Raw genomic sequence first — 19,677 nt, forward strand, 5'->3', positions numbered from 1 at the left:
TCAGCAACCCAGAAGCCTCTATGGTATCGGAGGGCTCTTACGATAATCTGTTCTGGAACTTGGCAAGATATCGCCCAATAGTTTTGTGTCCATGAATGAGAAGTCTCCTTCCTGATTGTATGCCCAACACCGATAACACATTTCCTCCATAGAGTATTTTGCCTCACCAACCTCCCTGCTTGTCCTTCTTAGCGTCCTGCTTAGCCTTCTCAGCCTCTATTTTGGCTTTCTCCTTAACCTTGGAAAACCTCTTTTTTAGCACGTCGACTTCCTCAAGTTTCTTATTAAGGTTGTTGACCTCGACCTGTAGTTGATCTCGTTGATGGCTCATCTCAATGACCTGTCCCTTAGACATTCACTAGTTATCCTGGGATGCCAATAGGGCGGCCCTGGCCTCATCCCTTTGAGCTCAGATTCGGGTGTGAAAAAATGTGTGCATAAAAAAAGAGATAACTTATGGTCAGAGTCATTTCCAAGGCCGACTCCAGGACATTCTCCGGGGAATGCTCCTCTATGACTCTCAGTTCCTTGATGTTCATCTGATTGGCATGGCCTAATAGGTGATTTTTCATCTCACGGAGGGACCCGTGAAGTGCCTCTAGAAACATTCTGAATTCGAGCAGCATAACTGGAAGCTGCATAGATGAGGCCTCACCTTGTACAACTTGAGGTATCGAAGTAGGGTCACTAGGAGTAGGCAGAGGGGCTTCATGAATGGTAAATGTTGTTACCTGAGTTGGTGACTGCTTTGTTTGCTACTACTTTTGGGCGGAGCTGGCACCTTTATCTTTTGCAGGGGACCAGTGGCAGTTCCGACTCAGAAGGTTGTTTTCTTTGATGTTCTTTGCCTCTAACGACAGGCCCAGCTCCGGCCCAGTAGGCTTGAAGGTGCTCTTTAGGTCCATGTTTTTGTTTGCAAAAAGAAAGAGTAGAAGATTCAGACCCATAGAATGGTTAGTCAAGATAACACAAAGTAAAGAACAACCGAACAAGAACCCTACCCTCTGAGCTGGAGGAGGAAATTACTATGATCGACTCTAGGTTATGGACCAGGCTGGGGAAAACCTCTAACTCTTGGACTATCGGAGGATGGGGGATTCTAATATTATTACATTGTGTGAACTATGGGGCTCGGGCTCTTCATCTGGATTAGACTCATGCTCGGCCTACCTAATACCCGGAGTGCATGTACCATGACACAGGGAAGTCCATGATAATTTGTTTGTATTGTACTGTTAAAAAAAGTTGACCTAAAATGCAAGATGGTCTCTATGGTTTCAGCGGGCTCCCAAGCTAGATGGTCTCTAAACCCGGCCATGTAAGGGATCAAGATGTCATCTCCGAGGAATGAATTGTCGGTAGTTTAGCTAAAACAACTGACTTTATAGACACTTGCTCTACTAAGCTATCCACCTTGACATCAATAGATTTCTTGAGGGCATCCACCTTAGCTCGGTGTGACTCTTTGAGGGATTCAACCTTGGCCTTCAGCTCCTCTTGAACTCTCACGAGCTCGGGGGTGCACTTTTTGGAGCTATTTTCATTATCCCAACCAGTGTCAAGTTCCTTCTGAAGTCATTTTACCTCAGCCTCTAGATGGGCATTCATCCCCTCCAGTTAAACCTTTTCCTTCTAGACCTCTGTCAATTGGGAGCTAATCCTATCTCCAGCCCTGCCCTGAGCCAAAATAGTGTTCGAGGTGCATCCTTAAGGTCTGGTTGTAGACATTGGAATGAGAAGATTCCTCATTCCTATCAAGCTCTTTTTCAGCCAATCGATCAACATGGCCGAGGGGATTGTCTACTAGAATTCAGACCGAGCTCTGATGATGGTCAGAAATGTTAGGGTTTATGCCCGACCCTAAAAGCATGTGAAAATATATTTTATTGATTTAAATAAAAATAAAATTTTATTATATTTTAGTGTTATAATTATTGTTTGAATAGTTTGTATAAATATCTGAAAATTCAGTATTTATTTATGAGAATATGATCTTGTATTAGTAAGGGAGAATTAAGATCATATATAATGAATAAAATAGTCAATGGCATATTAAAGTAAGGAATCTTTCATGAATGTTTACTATAGTACAATTTACTAAGCATATAGGATGCAAGTAGTCTAGATTCAGAGTACTGATGTGGATAGACATCTTGGTAAATGTGTTATATATAATAGTGATTATATATGACAGGACCGATTTGAATTAATTATCTTTATAAACTTACCATTTTATATAAAGATTTAATTCATAATATAATAGATGGTCATTTGTAGATTAGTCTAAATCCTGAGTAATCATGAACTCTTATTTGTGCTTATTGGATCTTTTGATTCATTTGTTAAGGTGTATTGATATAATGAGGTTAGTGACTTTTATTTTGGAGATTCAATATCATGAATGGCTGGTAACATGATTTTACAATAATAGAATTCATGCGTTCCTAACGGATTGAATATTGGTTCCCTTAAGGGTAAATTCTGTAACTTAATAGTTATTGAGCTCAAATCTATAATATGACTTTAGATATATTATTCGCTAGTGAATTAATGATACTTATGGAACAAGAGGTAATTAGAAGGGTAAAAGGATAATTTTGGTGAGCTCTAATTAACGAACCAATAAATGGAGGACATAATTACATTTATTGATTACATCAATGGACTACAACAGAAAACTCTGTAAATATAATTCTATGGTCACTTAGAGTGAAATTCCATATTTATAGTGGAGTAATAATGAAATTAATAAATAAGATTATTGAATTAAAGAGTATAATTAATAATCTGGTTTATTGGAGCTTCGTATTATAGGTCCATGGTCCCCGGGTCGCCTCTGTCCTACACTGTCAAGGTAAGTATGTCACAAGAAAGATTAATAGAGGAAATGACTAAATTGCGAATGAATTAATTTTCTAGGGCAAAGAGATAATTATGTGATAATTATGTGTAATTAGTTAATTATGACTTAATTAATTAACTAATTAGTTTTTACTTGAAAAAACATTATATTAGTTAAGAGTGTTTGGATTAATATTTGGGAAAGTTAATTATTTTCTTATTATAAGATAATTATTCAAACTCGTAGTTTTTTAAGATAACGATAATTTTGAATTAACTGATATTTATTTTGGGAACAAATGTGTTTTCTTAAAATTAATTAAACAAACAAATGAGAAAACCAAGGATGTCACAACAGTGGCTCAAGCCACTCATTGTGCCAGATAGTGAGTGGCACAAGTTCATGTGCCACATCATCCCTGGGAATTGAATTTTGAATTTCAAACTAATAATTTGTTTATTTAATTATCGTTTTTGAATTTGATTTAAATTAAATAATTAAATTAGGTTATAACTGATCAGTTTTTAAATTAAATTAAAGAATAATAAAATGTTTTATTTATCTTTATATACCACAAAAGAAGTGATACTTTTTTTTTTTAAGAAAAGTTGTTTTTGGTTATCAGACTCTCTCATAAAAGAAACAATAGAATTTTCTAAGCCTAATATTCTAGAAGTTTCCAGAAGGCATCTGTCTTCTCAAAATCTCTACAGATCTTTTGTGCTGAGAATATCTAGAGAGCCTAAATAATCAACCTGTGAATCATATGTGCCCACACATATCCTTGTGTGTTAGAGGAATGACTTGGAAGGCTAGGTCTGAGCTTTCACTTGGATACGAAGATCGTTGATTATACTAAAAGGGTCAAGGAATCTTGGTAGGCACCAATAGGTAATCTCTATTTCCTTGTATGTGTTGAATTATTGTATATGTATTGATCTTGGCTAGCATTAATGATTTTTTAAAATCATTTTCCCTAAACATTCCAATGCGTATTTTGAGATTATTCTAATTTAATACCAACAACAAAACCTTGACAAATAGGGAGCTAGTCGAGGAATGGGATGAGGCACGAGCTGGGTGTTGATCACAACACCCTTGTCCTGGGGATCATTCTTCGTTGGAGAAGGATGTACATTAGGAATGTTGGTTACTCTGGCCCTCAGTGAAAGTATCGCAAGGACCGGAGTGTTGGTTTTTGATCATGTGATTGACAGTGCAGCAAAAGTATACAATAACATTTAATTTTGATAATAACAATTATTAAAGCACGAGATCAAATTGTTGGTATTAAACTAGAAAAACAGAGTAGCAGCGGAAGGTGGGTGAGGGTGTTTTAAAAATTATTAATAACGAGACAAGTTCAATACATATATTTATACATTAAATCAATGCACATAAAAGAACAGAAGAATACATCTCGAAGCCTATCAAGTATCCTAGCTATCTTTTTGTATTATCAAACTCTAGCATCCTGAAACTCCTTTGACCAACAATTAGACAAATTTGGCTAAGTCTCATAACTCAGTCTTCCCACACGTTCAAGGCTTCACTTTGTCATTGAGTTTTCTTTCTTCATAAGCTCAACAAAGAACCAAGGGCATCCAAGCTAGATCAAGTTGATTATTGAAGATTTCTATAGGAATTGAGCTTTCAAGGTGGGATTAGAAGCTGCTAAGGTCATCATTAACTTGGAATTTTCGAATTATTCGTAGAGGAAAACTATAATTATGATGTTTTTCATTTACTTTGTTGTTCTTGGTGGAAATGGGGGCTTAATGTTCAATTTTCAAATTTTGTGGATGCTAGGCTGTTTCGGTGTTAGACTGAGCTTAGGAATGAATATATAATTGTTTTAATGTCTGAGTTTGCTGCTAAATTCATGTATATAAGTTGGGATTTTTGGATTTGGAGAGAAAGTTTGAGTTTGGAACTCAAAGATGGAAATTGTATTTTTGTTGTGTTTTTTTTATTAGGTTATGGATACTTTTAAGTTGGGGTTGGTTTTGATATTAAATTGAAGTCGATTTATGGTCGAAATTCTGCTGAAAATTTGTTTGAATCGAGTTTTTGGGTATGAGTTTGCAGAGGAAAGTTGCAAGTATAAATTGGGGAAGAACACTATGAATTCTAGGCACGATTAAGGTTACGAGGGACCTAGCGCGACCAGACTAGTGTCCCAGAATCCAAGAAATTTAAATTTTGATTGAGGGTTTCCAGGTTACCAGAGAGATTGCGCTAGAGTAGGGCACGACCATGCTAGGGCCCTAAGAAGCTCAAATTTCCTGTGGGTGCGAACGCATCAGGTGTCTCGAAACGTGGGTTTTCTAATTTTTTGGAAATAGGCTCAGGGTTTCCAAGATCTGGTTTGGGGGCCCACTTGGGGGCTCGGGGGATGAGTCCATTGCCCCGTTGAATGGAATTTGAAGTCCCAAGAGTTAGCGTTTAATTTTGGAACTAGTTATCAAACTTAGTTCCTAATGAGCGTATCTCTCATGTTGTGACTAGGGTTTCCACAAGGCTTAGGAAAAGGATTGCACTCGAGCTCGTTCTGTCTTCAACACGAGACTTGAGGTAAGAACACGACACATGTACCTAGTGTAGGGCGTCGACCCCAACTTTTGAATGCAATTATAATCGTGTGCTGATTCTGATTAGAATTATATATCCTTGTTCTGAAATTGCATCTAGGGCAGTGCGGTAGGTAAGGGCAAAGGGAAGATGGACCAACCATGAGTTTGACGGCTCTAGGGCAGTGCATACATATTCGGCTTGCTCGGCCGTTACAGTTTAGTTATTTTTTAGGGACGTAACGTATAAGTCTAGTTTTGCTCCTTAGGCTGCCTATTTTTGTAACATTGGTTGTAATTATGCTTTGTTTAAAACTCATTTTGGGAACCCTCATATACATTCAAAGTTTTAGTGGAAAAGTTTATACCTTTTGACCAAAAGCTTAAATACCTAAACCTTTAATGAACTTTAATTACACTTTTGAGTCCAAATGACTCACTTAATGAGTTAATCTCTATTTTAAATAAACAGTGTAACTGTCCTAGATAAGTAGGGCGTTACACAAACGATCTTCCAATTTACATGTAGATATGATTGAGACTCACACCGTAGTCTTCCAAGGCAATCCTCAAACACACAAGGACATGTGTGGGCATGTGAGATGCAAATGTTTGATTTTTATGCTCTCTAGATATTCTCAATACATGAGATCTAGAGTGTTTGGAGAAGAAAAGGCTTAGAGAGTTTTTTTTTTTTTTTTTTAATTTTTAGGCTTAGAAAATTGTATCATCAAGTGATAAGTCTCCTTCTATAATTTTTTCTAGAGATAATAAAACAATTTATATCTCTTATTCAAAACTGATCTGTTAAAGATATTTTATTTAATTATTATTTTAATCAAATTAAAACAATAATTTAATAATTAATTAAAGAAACAAATAACCATATTTAGACAAATTTAAATTCAAATCCTAGGCACATGGTAACACCATGTGTGGCACACTTCAGTGCCCCAAATGTTCTCATTTGTTTGTTTAATTAAAAATAAGACAATATATTTATTCATTTAAAATAATATAAATATTATTTCAAAAATAAATATCAGTTAATTCAAAACTAACTTTATCTTATATTATCATATTTGAATAATTATCTTATAGAAAGATGATTTTAAACTCTCTTTAATATCAATCCAAAAATTAATTAATATTAATTTCAACTAATATAAAGTTTTTCAGATAAAAACTAATTAGAAAAATAATTAATTCATAATTAATTAATTATACATAATTATCACTCAACCCTGGAAATTAATTTCTTTGCAATTTAGTCATTTTCTCCATTAATCTTGCCTAGGACACCTTTACCCTTGACAATGTATTACAGAGGCGACTCAAGGACCATGGACATATAATACTAAGCTTCAATAAACCAAACTTTTTAATTAAACTCTTTAATTAAATAATATCAATCCAAAAATTAATTAATATTAATTTCAACTAATATAAAGTTTTTCAGATAAAAACTAATTAGAAAAATAATTAATTATACATAATTATCACTCAACCCTGGAAATTAATTTCTTTGCAATTTAGTCATTTTCTCCATTAATCTTGCCTAGGACACCTTTACCCTTGACAATGTATTACAGAGGCGACTCAAGGACCATGAACATATAATACTAAGCTTCAATAAACCAAACTTTTTAATTAAACTCTTTAATTAAATAATGTTATTTATTAATTCCATTATTTATTTACTATAAATATGGAATTGCACTCTTAGTAATTATAGAATTATATTTATATAGTAATATCTTCCAGTCCATTAACATAAAAAATACATGTAGTTCTGTCCTCCAATTATTGGTTCGTTAATTAGAGCTGGCCAAAGTTTACTGTTTTACCTTTCTAATTACCTCTAGTTACTCAAGTACCATTGATTCACCAGTGAATAATTAATCTATAATCATATTTTATATCCGAGCTCAATAACTATCCAGTTCCAGAATTAACCCTTAATTGAACCAATATTCAATCCGTTAAGAAAGCTTGGATTCCATTATTGTAAAATTATGTTCCCAGCCATTCAAGTTATTAAATCTCCAAAACAAAAGTCACTAGCTTCATTATATTAAGAGACCTTGACAAATGGATCAAAAGATCCAATAGACACGAATAGGAGTTCATGACTACTCAGGATTTAGACTGATCTACAAATGATCATCTTTTAAGATATGAATTAAATCTTTATGGAAAATGGTAAGTTTATAAAAAAATTAATTCACATCGATCATGTCATATATAATCATAATTATATAAAGTACTTTTACTTAGAAGTCTATTAACATAGGTAATCTGAATCTACAATACTTGCACCCATCTATATACTTAGTCAACCATACTAGCAACCAATGATTAAAGATTTCATACTTTAATATATTGCTGAAAATTTTATTCATTATATATGATCTTAATAATCTCCTACGCATACAAGATCATATTCTCATAAATGTATATGGAATTTTATGATATGTACGTATAAATTATTCAAAAAATAATTATGATAATCAAATATAATAAAATTGTCTTTTTATTTAAATCAATAAAATTATCTTTTCACATGCTTTTAGGGAACCCACCCTAACAATCTTCCACTTGCAAATAAAGCAAGTGAAACATCTGTCTCAATCCCATATTTCGTAGGTGACCCATAAAAGACTTTGCAGGAAGTTTCTTGGTAAACGGGTCTGCTAGGTTTTGTTCTGACGCCATCTTCTGACGTTGTCTTCATAACTGTTACATCACCTCTATGTATGATCTCTCTTAGCTACTGCTCCACCCTTTGTCACAATACATGATTAATGGCTTATCCATACTGTACTTACTTCTAAATCAGTGTAGAACTTCATGAGCAAAACCACTTCCTTAGCCGCTTCACATGCTACTATATACTTGATTGTTTGATACTTCTCCAGGCTACAGCTCCTCTGCCAAGAGTGATAATTGACCCAGACGTCAATTTATGACTGTCTTTGTCTGATTGAAAATCAGAATCAGTATATCTAGTAGGATTCAATTCACCATCTAAATAAACTACCAATAATCTCTCTTTATCTGAAGATACTTGAGTATGTGCTTTACCACAATCAAGTGTTTTAAATTGGATTTGATTGATAACAACTAACAATTCCAACTACATAGCATATGTCGGGCCTTGTACACCACATAACATACATCAGACTCCCAACTGCTGAAGCATTGGAAAACTTTCTCATGTCCTCTTCTTCCAGAGGTATCTTTGGACACTCTTCTTTGGAAAGAGTAATTCCATGTTTAGTCGGTATCTGACCTTTCTTGGAATTCTCCATTGAAAACCTTTATAGCACATTATCTATATAATTTTCTTGAAAAAGGGCCAAGAGCTTGTTCTTCTTATCCCTTAGGATTTGGATTCCCAGAACATAACTCACTTCGCCCAAATATTTCATTTGGAACATTTTAGCTAACCACTTCTTTACAATTGACAGTGTCTCAACATCTTTGCCAATGAATATAATGTCATCCACGTAAAGAACTAAGAAAACCACAACATTCCCTTTAATATATTTATATACACATGCTTCATTGACATTCTGTTTAAAGCCATATGTTTTAGTTGTCTCATCAAAGGTAATGCTCCAAGATCTAGATGCTTACTTCAATCCATAAATGGATTTTAGCAACTTGCACATCTTATGATCTTCCCCTTTCTGCACAAACCCTTCTAGTTGTACCATATAGATACTTTCATCAATAGAGCTATTTAGAATAGCTATCTTGATGTCCATCTCATAATCATAAGTGGCTACTATGGATAAAAGAATGCGTATGAATTTTAGCATGGCTACAGGAGAAAATGTCTCTTCATAATCGAAACACTCTCTCTATTCATAGCCTTTGGCTACAAGCCTTTTCTTAAAAGTCACTATAACCCTTATAGGTCAATGGATTTTCCTTGTCTTTGTCAGAAACAGGGACGTGCGCTTCGTGTTCATAGCGAACCAATTGTCTCACAACCCTCCTACTACGAATTGCACCGGGGTTTCCTTTTTAGGAACTCTGGTTTCTTTGGTTCTTCATTTATCATTTCATGATGATGATGATGATGCAATTTGATTAGTAGTAAGTTCCTCCAATACTACCTTGCTTTGAGGTTTATAGTTAGTCATATAGTCATGCTCAAGGAAGGTTGCATTTGTAAAGACAAATACCTTTTGGTCCTTGTGACTATAAAAATTACCACCTCATGTCTCTAAAGCATAGCCCACAAAAATAAACACTTCAGACCTTGAGTCAAGTTTCCCTAACTTAGGTCTAAGAACATGAGTGGGAAAACCTCAAATGCAGATATGGAACAAAATAGGTATGTTGCCATCCCACAACTCTAGTGGTGTCTTGCTTATTGTTTTAGATGGGACTACATTCATAATCTAAGTCATCATTTGAAGTGAATAACCCCAGAATGTGAGAGGAAGCAACGAGTAGCTTAACATAGACCTAACCATGTCCAAGAAGATCGCATTTCTTCTCTTTGAAACACCATTTTATAATGGTGTTCTAGGTGTTGTGAGTTGGGATAGAATACCATGCTGCAACATGAAACCTTTGAATTCTATATCCAGATATTCACTACCTAGATCTAATGGAAGCGTCTTTAGAGATTTATCTAACTATTTCTTAGCCTCAACTTTGATGTCTTTAAACTTGCCAAAATTTTGTGACTTCCTAAGCATTAGTTAAGTATGACAATATCTTGAGTAGTCGTTAATAAAAGTTACAAAACCACCTATAGCTTGTATATACTATTGCATTTCATTGAGAAAGGGTGTTTAGTCATTTTTCCAACTAGACAAGATTCACAAACCGGAAGAGTTCCAACAATTAGTTCCCTCAATGGTCCATCATTTGTATTTTGGTTCATTCTCTATATAGTAATATGACCTAGTCTTAGATGCCATAGATATGATCCATCCTCTTTAGAAACTTTTTCTCTTTTGTTACCTTTCTATTTGGCTACTTCAAATAACTCAGAGTTATTAAGCGATCGTTCATTTGGCTTGAGAATATACAACCTGTTTGTTTGTTTATCTTCACAAATATTGAAACCATTCTTCGAAATAATATTCACATTATTACCAAAAGAAATATTAAAATTTTGTTCATGCAACACAGATAAAGATACTGAGTATCTAAGAAATTCAATAATAAAATAAACATTATTCTAAAGAAGAAAATTGTTCCCAAAAAATAAATGGACTATTCCCCATTCTCTTGCTGACACGAGCACTCTACTTCCAACTTGCATAGTGACCTTGCCATAAGCAAGTTCCCTTGATGACTCAATTATCTGCATAGAAGAACAAACATGGTTAGTGGCTCCTAAATCAATGATCAAGGATGACATATCATCTTCCACTATAAAAGCTTCAAGTACAAGTAACTCATATTTACCTTTTTTTCAGCTCAGCAAGATACTTGTTACAGATTTCTAATAACTGAGTTATTTTTTTCTATTTTGTAGAATTATTTATGTTTCACTACTTTATATGTGGATATGAGATGATTGATTACGTATGGTAATTTCCTAAGTTATTATTAATTATGGTATTAGTTTAAAGCCCATAATAACTTAGGATCTTGTAGTTATTTGGACTTTAGAATAAGATTCTATTAATTAAGACAATATAAGTATGTAACATGACACACATATTGGAATAAATTAAATAGCATTTAAATTTGGTGGTCAAATGGACAAAAACTAGCTATACACGTGTACAATACTTAGAAAGGCAAAATTTGGTTTTTGATTTGACCCTAAGCTAGTCGTGCACCATGGAAGAAGAATAGGAGAAAATTAAGCTAATTTTGAACCACTTTGATTTGAATTCCTAGATTATAGCATGTAGGCTTATGGAGGGAAAACTTAAATTGATTTTAAACATTTTAACTTGAGGAAGAATAGGATAGGTGGTGTGTAGACTAGGAACTATGTGGACTTGACTTTGTTTTGAATAGCATTGGTCGTGTGATTAAGGGAGAAAATGTGGGATTTGGTTACACAAAAAGAGGCTAGCCGAAACATATGAGATGGGAAGAGTTTGGAGGGAAATGTTTGAAATTTGAAAGTAGGTTGAGATGGTTGGAGAGAAACTAGGTGGGAGGTTAAGCTTGGAGGCTATATATAGGTCCTTAAGCCTTTCATTTTACTCACCATTTTCGAACAAGCATGGTGCATAAACACTCTTTTTCATCTTCATTTCTTCTTTGGTAGAAATACACTACACCCTATCCCATTCTCTCAAACCCGAAACAATACACATCTTTAAAAACATTCTATAGTGAAACCTTAGCCCCACTAAGTCAAAACTCTAAGGCTATTGTTGGCTGAAACAAATTTTTTTATTTAAGACTCCAGGTGCTAGCTATATTCTTCAAGGTTTCTGGAATCATTCATAGTCCGGACTAGGGTATTGATTAAAAAAGTTAAGGTATAATTTATTGAGGTTTATTACTTGATTAAGGTGTATGATATTTAGACCATAATGCTAGTTTATGTAATTTTATGAATTAAGGACATTTTGGGCGTGTGGTTCTAAAGCTATTAAGGATCTTAGCATAATCATTCTCATCTCTCATCTCCACTTCCAAGGTAAGAAAGCTAGGTAGATATTTACGTTAGAATATGTAAATGTGATATGTATAGCATGGTATATGTATGGCTAATGTTGTAGGGACATGAGGGACATGTTAGTGAGGTAATGTGGCTCTGGTTTGCCTATGTACGGTTATCTCTACCCTCATAAACTATCTGTTTTGTTATTATGTATGTACGGATATGCAAGGCTTTCTAGGGGCCACTTTGGGATTAAGTTTTGATACCAGTAGGGTTATGAATGTTTTTTCATGGTTGTGTTTAATAGGTATGTGTATATTATATAAGGCATATTAAGTAAACTTTTTCTAGGAATTATGAGATTTTTATGCTTATGAGTTTGTATGTATTTCCTTACTAGGCTTAGAAGCTCACTCCTTATGAGTTGCAAGTTGATTCCAACTAGCAGTGTGTGTATCAGTGAGGATCGTAGAGAGGATGGTGGTCTAAGGGCATGCATGATTTTAGTTTTACCTTTGTTTATTTATTTTAATAAAAAGAGTAATAAAGGTTTCTTTATTTTTCATTACTTTATGCATTAAAACTTCTAAAGTATGTTTTATTTTGACCGAGTACCCTATTGCATTGTTTTTAATAAAAAGACATCGTTTATTATTATTTTTCAATGCTTGAATTTATTAAGTAGTTTTATTAGGTTAATGCGGGCAGTACAAGTGGTATTAGAGGCATGACTATATTTGTCCTGAATGTTCTCACGAGATACACACAGTGGCTAGAAAGAGGGTCAACTTGTTACTTTGTAAGTTTGTTTAACTTTTAAATAGTTTTTTTTTCAGGGAAAAGGGGATATTTTATTTCAAATGTATATTAGTGAAAACAATATCAGAGAAATTAAGTCTTTGAGTAGAATTCAAATACCAAACGAAGTTACAGATCCATTAGAATGAGTATGCCTAAAGATAATGAAGATACATACTAAAATGCGGCAGTTGGTAAAGACTAGGTTGATAATATTAAAGGCATGTGAGAAATTTATAGTATTATTACATTCACTAGAGAATGAACCTACAAAAAGTCTTAGACTAAAACTGATATGGCAAGAACTAGAGGATGAAGGGGTACAAGAATATGAATAATACCTGAGGCTGATAGATCATTTCACAAGTACAATTGTATACACAGTAATGTAGAAAGTAATAACAGTTGATGCCAATGGAGAGCATGAGACAATGAAGCATAGAGAGATTTTTCTTGTTTGAGGATTCTAAGTGTAGTGTTCTCCTAATCCAGGACCGTTACAATGTGTACTTTAAATAGTGTCAGACTTGTAATCAAGTCATTTGGTCATAAACGTGTCACTAAGGTTAATGTCAAGGGTTAGGGTTAAATTTTTTTGTTAAAGGAATTGTTAACTTTTCATTTAAAAGTTTAATACATACATGAGATCCTAAAATATTACAAATAGACATTTAAAAGGGTATATACAAATAAAAAGTTACAACTAGCTGACCTAAGCAGCAAAATAAGGGGTACAACCGTAGTTCCTCTGAGATATTCTTGGCCATGGTGGACGAGCAGCCGCATATGTACACACCTTCACCAAAGCTCTCCAACTCATGGCTGGTCTAGCTTTCCTTTCTCATACCTGCACCATTTAGCACCCGTGAGCCAGGTCTTAGCAAGAAAACTTAAACATGTGCATGAACAGTAAATACAGATTCCAAATACTTATCTAGCATGACCAACACTAATAACCTACTCATGCATGCATACATTTACAAATAAATGATCATTGGATCATTCTGGGGCCCGTTGCCCTGAATAGTTGACCATAGAGTAAACCTGGGGCCCTATGCCCTAGGTATATGACCATAGAGTCTCCTGGGGCCTTTGCCCTTAGATCTGAGTAACTAGCCATAGAGCTAGCCAAGCTTTTTGTTTTCCAATGACCATAGGGTCGACCAATGCATTAGTATATTCTTGATTGGGCCTAAGCCTTTCGACAAGCGCGCAACGCGCTATTTCCGCCCTTGACTAATAAGTCAAGCCCTAAGCCAAGTATTCAGATACATATACAGATACAGATACAAATAAGCATATTTCAGACAATACAAGCATGCATACATATTAATTATATAACACCATTAATTAAAAGCAAACATAGTAATAACCATGTTCCTTAACGGGGTCAACCCTTAACTACGCAGATCTTGCAAACAATCACATAACACTTAGCTAGAAACAGAGTATTCAAGTATGTTTAATAAACAAGCTCAAACATAACTTAATCACGTTCATTCTCAAGGGCCTAAGCCCTAATCAAATATATCACATATTGGGTGCAGTATTGTTACCTTAGGTTCGAGTATACCGTAATAATAAGAACGACCCTAGAGCACGATCCTTTCTCGAGACCTAACAGTACCCTAGTCATAATCAAAAAAATGATATTCATGAATATTGAGTAGATGAAGGCTTCCGGATCGAGTCCTAGCCTTCGAAACCTCGAATTCTTCTAAAACAGGTAGTAGAATCGATCCCGAGCCCTTAGGTTTGAGTTCCCGTTACTCAAGACCTAAGATGGCCAAAGTTTCCTAGGTGGGTTATGGCGCGCCTCCCAGAACAGAAGGTCGTCCGGCATGGAATTAAGACACGGACTAGGACTTGCCCCTAAGAGTCGCGGTGCGCCTTTGAAACAGAAGCCCACACCTAGCCATGGGTTCACATGGGTCGCGACACCCCAAGAACAGGGCTGCGACCTGACCCTACGAACCCAGAATTCTCATGTTTTTACTTAGTCAAAGACCCAACAAAATTATCCCAAACAATTCCTAGAACCATAATTCAATCCCTAGAATAACATCAACATGATACCAGCAACAAAACCCAACATAAAACTTGACTAAAAACTCACCAAACTCAAAATCAACCACTTGAGCCAGAAAGCTCAAAAACACCGCAAAAACTCTAGAAAATCATGACACAATTCAAGTTAAAATAGGGACAAAAGCTTACCTCAGTCGTGTTTAATGACCTCCTAGCTGCAACAAATCCAAATCCTAACTCAAGCCTTCAATTCCCTTAGCTTTCCTCAAGATATCCACACCAAATTAGGGAGAGAGAGAGAGAGAGAGAGAATCGGTCAGGAGAGAGAGAGAAATGATAAGAGTGTTTTGTGTAGTTTACTTAAGGTTCAAGTATCCTTAAGCAAATCCCGAGGCTCGAGGTACCAAAAACGTCCCCGAGGGCAAAATGGTCAAAATCCCTGATATTCCCTCCTAATCTCACTAACTCCAAATATATCCTCGAATATTTATTCCCTTTACCCGATAACCCGGTAATGTACCAGATACCCAAAATAACCCTTAACTCACCCCGAATCGGGTATTGGGTCGCGTTGTTACTTTCCCGCTAACTTTCTTTCTAGGATCGTCTCGTGCCGAGTAACCCAAATATATCCAGATAATAATGTGGTCTCACATATATATATCACATATATGCCAAATATGCCAAATGAGCTAAATTACAAAAAATTTCCTTCTAATAAGAAACGGGCCCACATGCATATTTAATACACATAAACATGCATATCAAGTCATATTATAATATAATCACATAATTGCACGCATATATATCACATAAACATATAATGTGGTAATTTGGGACGTTACAACTATCCCATCCTTACAGAAATATCGTCCTCAAAATTTTACCTGAACAGCTCGGGATACTGATTCTGCATATCTGCCTCCCGCTCCCAGGTCGCAACTTGACCAATGCTCTCCAGGATCTCATATAATTCAAAAAATATAAGGCTCAACTTGCCCTTCTTCCCAAATATCTTCACCCCTCTCAGTGGTGAAACCCTAAGGAAGACATAGTCTCCCACTTGGAACTCCATGTTCCTCCACTTTGGGTCTGAATAACTCTTCTTTCTGCTTTGAGACATGAGCATCCGAGCTTTAATCTTTTCAATAGCTTCAGTGGTCTTCTGAACTGCCTCACGACCCAAATATTTCCTCTCACCCATCGCGTCCTAGTGAATGGGTGATCTGCACTTCCTACCATACAACATCTCATAATTTTCCACTCTAATAGTCGTCTGGTAGCTGTTATTATAGGAAAAATCTATTAGAGGAAAATATTTACTACAGGACCCTTCAAAGTCCAATACATATGCTCTTAGCATGTCCTCCAATATCTGGATAGTCCTCTCAAACTGACCATCGATCTGATGATTTTAAGTTGTGCTAAACTTTAACTATGTACCCATTGCCCTCTACAACCTTCCCCAAAACTTGGAAGTAAAGATACAGTCCCTATTAGACATGATACACCTCAGAGTCCCATGAAGGTGAACTATCTCTCTCACATAGAGATCTACATACTAGTTAACTGTGTAATTCGTCTTCACTGGTAGAAAGTGAGCTAATTTCGTATACAGATCCACAATGACCAAGATTGAATCGTGCTGGCCCACTATCCTGGGAAATCCTACCACAAAATCCATCATGATGTCCTCCCACTTCCACTCCGGGATATCCAGAGGCTGCAACAGCCCTGCTGGTCTCTAATTCTTTGCCTTGACCTGCTGATAGGCCAGGCACCTTGCCATGTACTCAGTCACATCCATCTTCATCCCAGACCACCAATATAAAACCTTCAGTCCCTAGTTGTAACGACCCGAATTTGCTAATCGGGCTTAAGGCCCTGGTTAGTGTGCCCGGAGGGCAATAAATGATTTAATATGCTAATATGTGGAATTATGTGTATATATGATTATGATGCATGTTTAGCTAAGTTAGATAAGCATGTAGACCCTATCTGGATATTAGGGGTATAAATGTGATAAATGTTATATATATGTGATATGTCTATGCAGCACGATCCGAGACAGTCCTGGGGAGCGCTTAGCCAGAGAGTCACAACGGGGTTGAGATTCGGACTCGGGGTGAGTCGAGTGGTAATTTGGGTACTAGGTGTGTTATGGGATTATCGGGACATGAAAATAAATATTTGGAGATATATTTGAGGATAGAATGTCTAGGCGGGAATATTTGGGAAATTTACCATTTTGCCCTAGGGGACGTTTTGGTACCCCGAGCCTTGAGGTAACCACATAGACTTAAGTGAAGAAAACAAAAAAGGGGAATTGTTTAGAAGCCTTAGAAACCGACTCATACTTCCTCCCAACTGAAGATAGCTCTTACTTCTCTTTCTCTTTCACTCTCTAAGACAAAACTCAAAGGGAAACTCAAAGGAATTGGTTAGAAACTAAAGGGAATTCAGCTGTGATATCCTAGGAGCTTGAAGCTTAAGGATTGAGGATCAACCTAGGGATTAAGTTCAGCAAGGTAAGCTCTAATTATTGGGATTATGTAGAGAATTGTTGCTAGTTTTCTAGAGCATGCATGTTAGTCAAGCTTAATCTGTTTTTGGGTATTCTAGTAGGATTTTGGAGCAGATTTCTGATGGGTTTTAGTGTTGATATTGAGCTGGTATACATGTGTTATTTATCTGGGTTTGTTAAATAGGCTTTGAATGAGTTAGCTTGAGGAAAAGGTAGGGAAGAAGATGGAAAAATTCTGGGTTTGGAGGTGAGAGCTGTGGCCCGTGTGTGCGCGCGGCCATGGGAGGCCGAGAAGCTCATGCGCGCCGCGACGCTTGGTGGGCGCGCCGCGGCCCATGTGGGGGTCAGTGAGGTGCTAGCCTCTGTTTTGAGGCTAGTCGCAGCTCTTGTGGGTGGGGCCGCGGCCCTTAGTGCCAATTTGAGTTTTTAAGGGTATTTAGGCTTGGGAACTCAATGGGTAAGGCTCGGGATGGATTTTATCACCTGGATTGATAGAATTCAAGGTCCCGGAGGTTAGGGTTATGGCTCAAAATTATTTATTGGATTAGAATTTGAAGGATGGACATTATTAATGTGTTGTGACTAGGGTTTCGGCGAGGCTCACGTTAGAGGACTGTGCTCGGGGCATCGGTGCTCAGAAAGCTCAGAACTCAGGTAAGAAAACCCTTTTTCCCATAGAGCTTGTGTGCAGGGCTGAGCCCAATGTATTTGAATAGAATTGATACGCAGGGCCGAGCCCAATATGTTGGAACTGCGGGGCGTAGCCCTTTAACTGAATATGCTAGAATTCTATAATTGCTTGTTATGCTATGTATATTATAATGTGAATGGTCGGCTTGAGCCGGGAACGGTGTAGACCGAGAACGGTGAAGGGCCGAAAACGGCATTGGGCACGTTGAGTGCAAGGCCAAGAATGGCAAGGGGCCAGGAGCAGCGTTGAGCACGTGGAGTGCGAGTTGCCAGGGCGAGTCCCTAAAAGGATACCTGGGATATCCTCACGGCGTGGTCCGCAAACCCAGGGCTTGGTAACGCTTGGGACGGCTAGGTCGTATGTGTTTAACCAATTGGTGGCCTGTTTATATGCTTGATATATGTGTTGCATATGTTATCTGTTTGTTGGTTTTCTTGCTGGGCTTCGGCTCACAGATTCTCTGTGGTGCAGGTAAGGGTAAAGAGAAGATCAACCAACCATGAGTACAGCAGGCGTGAGGCGGCGTGTACATGTTTGGCCAGCCTGGCTGCCACAGCCAAATGATTTTGGGAGATGCTTGTAAATAAACCTAGATTTTGTCGTCTAGTCGACTTGGTTCAGTTTATATGTTGTAAATATTTCTAAACTGTATTTTGGGATCCCAGGTGTCAAACTTTTACGATCTTCAATGATATGGAGTTAATTCTATATTTTTCCTCTGTTTATGGCTTAATTACACTGTTTGGTTTAAAACCTCGATTAGCGAGTTGAAAGCACGTTTTTAAACTCACTTAGTAACAGCTCTAAGGAAGTAGGGCGTTACACTGGTACATCTTCGTGGTGCTTGGATGTAGAGAATAAGGGGCAGTATGAGATTCATCCAGAATCTCTCGTCTGATCTCAGTGTCCATCGGAATGCATATTTGATACTTGTATCTTAATAAGCGCATGCCTGACACTATGTAGTCCTTGGCTTTCCAGCTAGGACGTCCCCTCTGGTCTTCCCCAACAGTGGATCATTCAACTGCTTTTCCTTGATCCTCTCCAAAAGAGTAGACTGCAGGGTGATGTTGGCTAACTGGCCCACCACTAGTTCAATACCTGCTCTAGTCATATCCTCAGCCAACTCCCTGGATATTTGCCTAGAACTATACAACTGTCTCGGACCCTTCCAGCTTAAGGCATATGCTACCACGTTGGCTTTTCCTGCATGATAGAGGATCTCACAATCATAATCCTTCACAAGCTCCAACCAACGCCTCTGCCTCATGTTCAAATCCTTCTAGATGAAGAAGTATTTCAAATTCTTGTGATCTATGTATTTCTCACACTTCTCACCATATAATAGTGCCGCCACACCTTCAGTGCAAAAACTACCTCTGCTCATACTCCTTCAGCTGACGTGATGCATAGGCAATCATCTTCCCCGTCTACATAAGGACACAATCTAGGTCCTACCTCAAGGCGTCACAATAAACCACAAACTTGTCCTGATCTGCAGGAAGACTCAGAACCGGAGCACGATCAAACTCTTCTTCAGTTTCTGGAAGTTGTCTTCACAATTGTCTGGCGTCTAATTCTTGCGTGTCAACTCTGTCAGTCGTTACGCAATATTAGAAAACCCTCCAC

Source organism: Humulus lupulus, chromosome 2 (genome assembly GCF_963169125.1).
Source record: "Humulus lupulus chromosome 2, drHumLupu1.1, whole genome shotgun sequence".
NCBI lineage: Eukaryota > Viridiplantae > Streptophyta > Magnoliopsida > Rosales > Cannabaceae > Humulus > Humulus lupulus.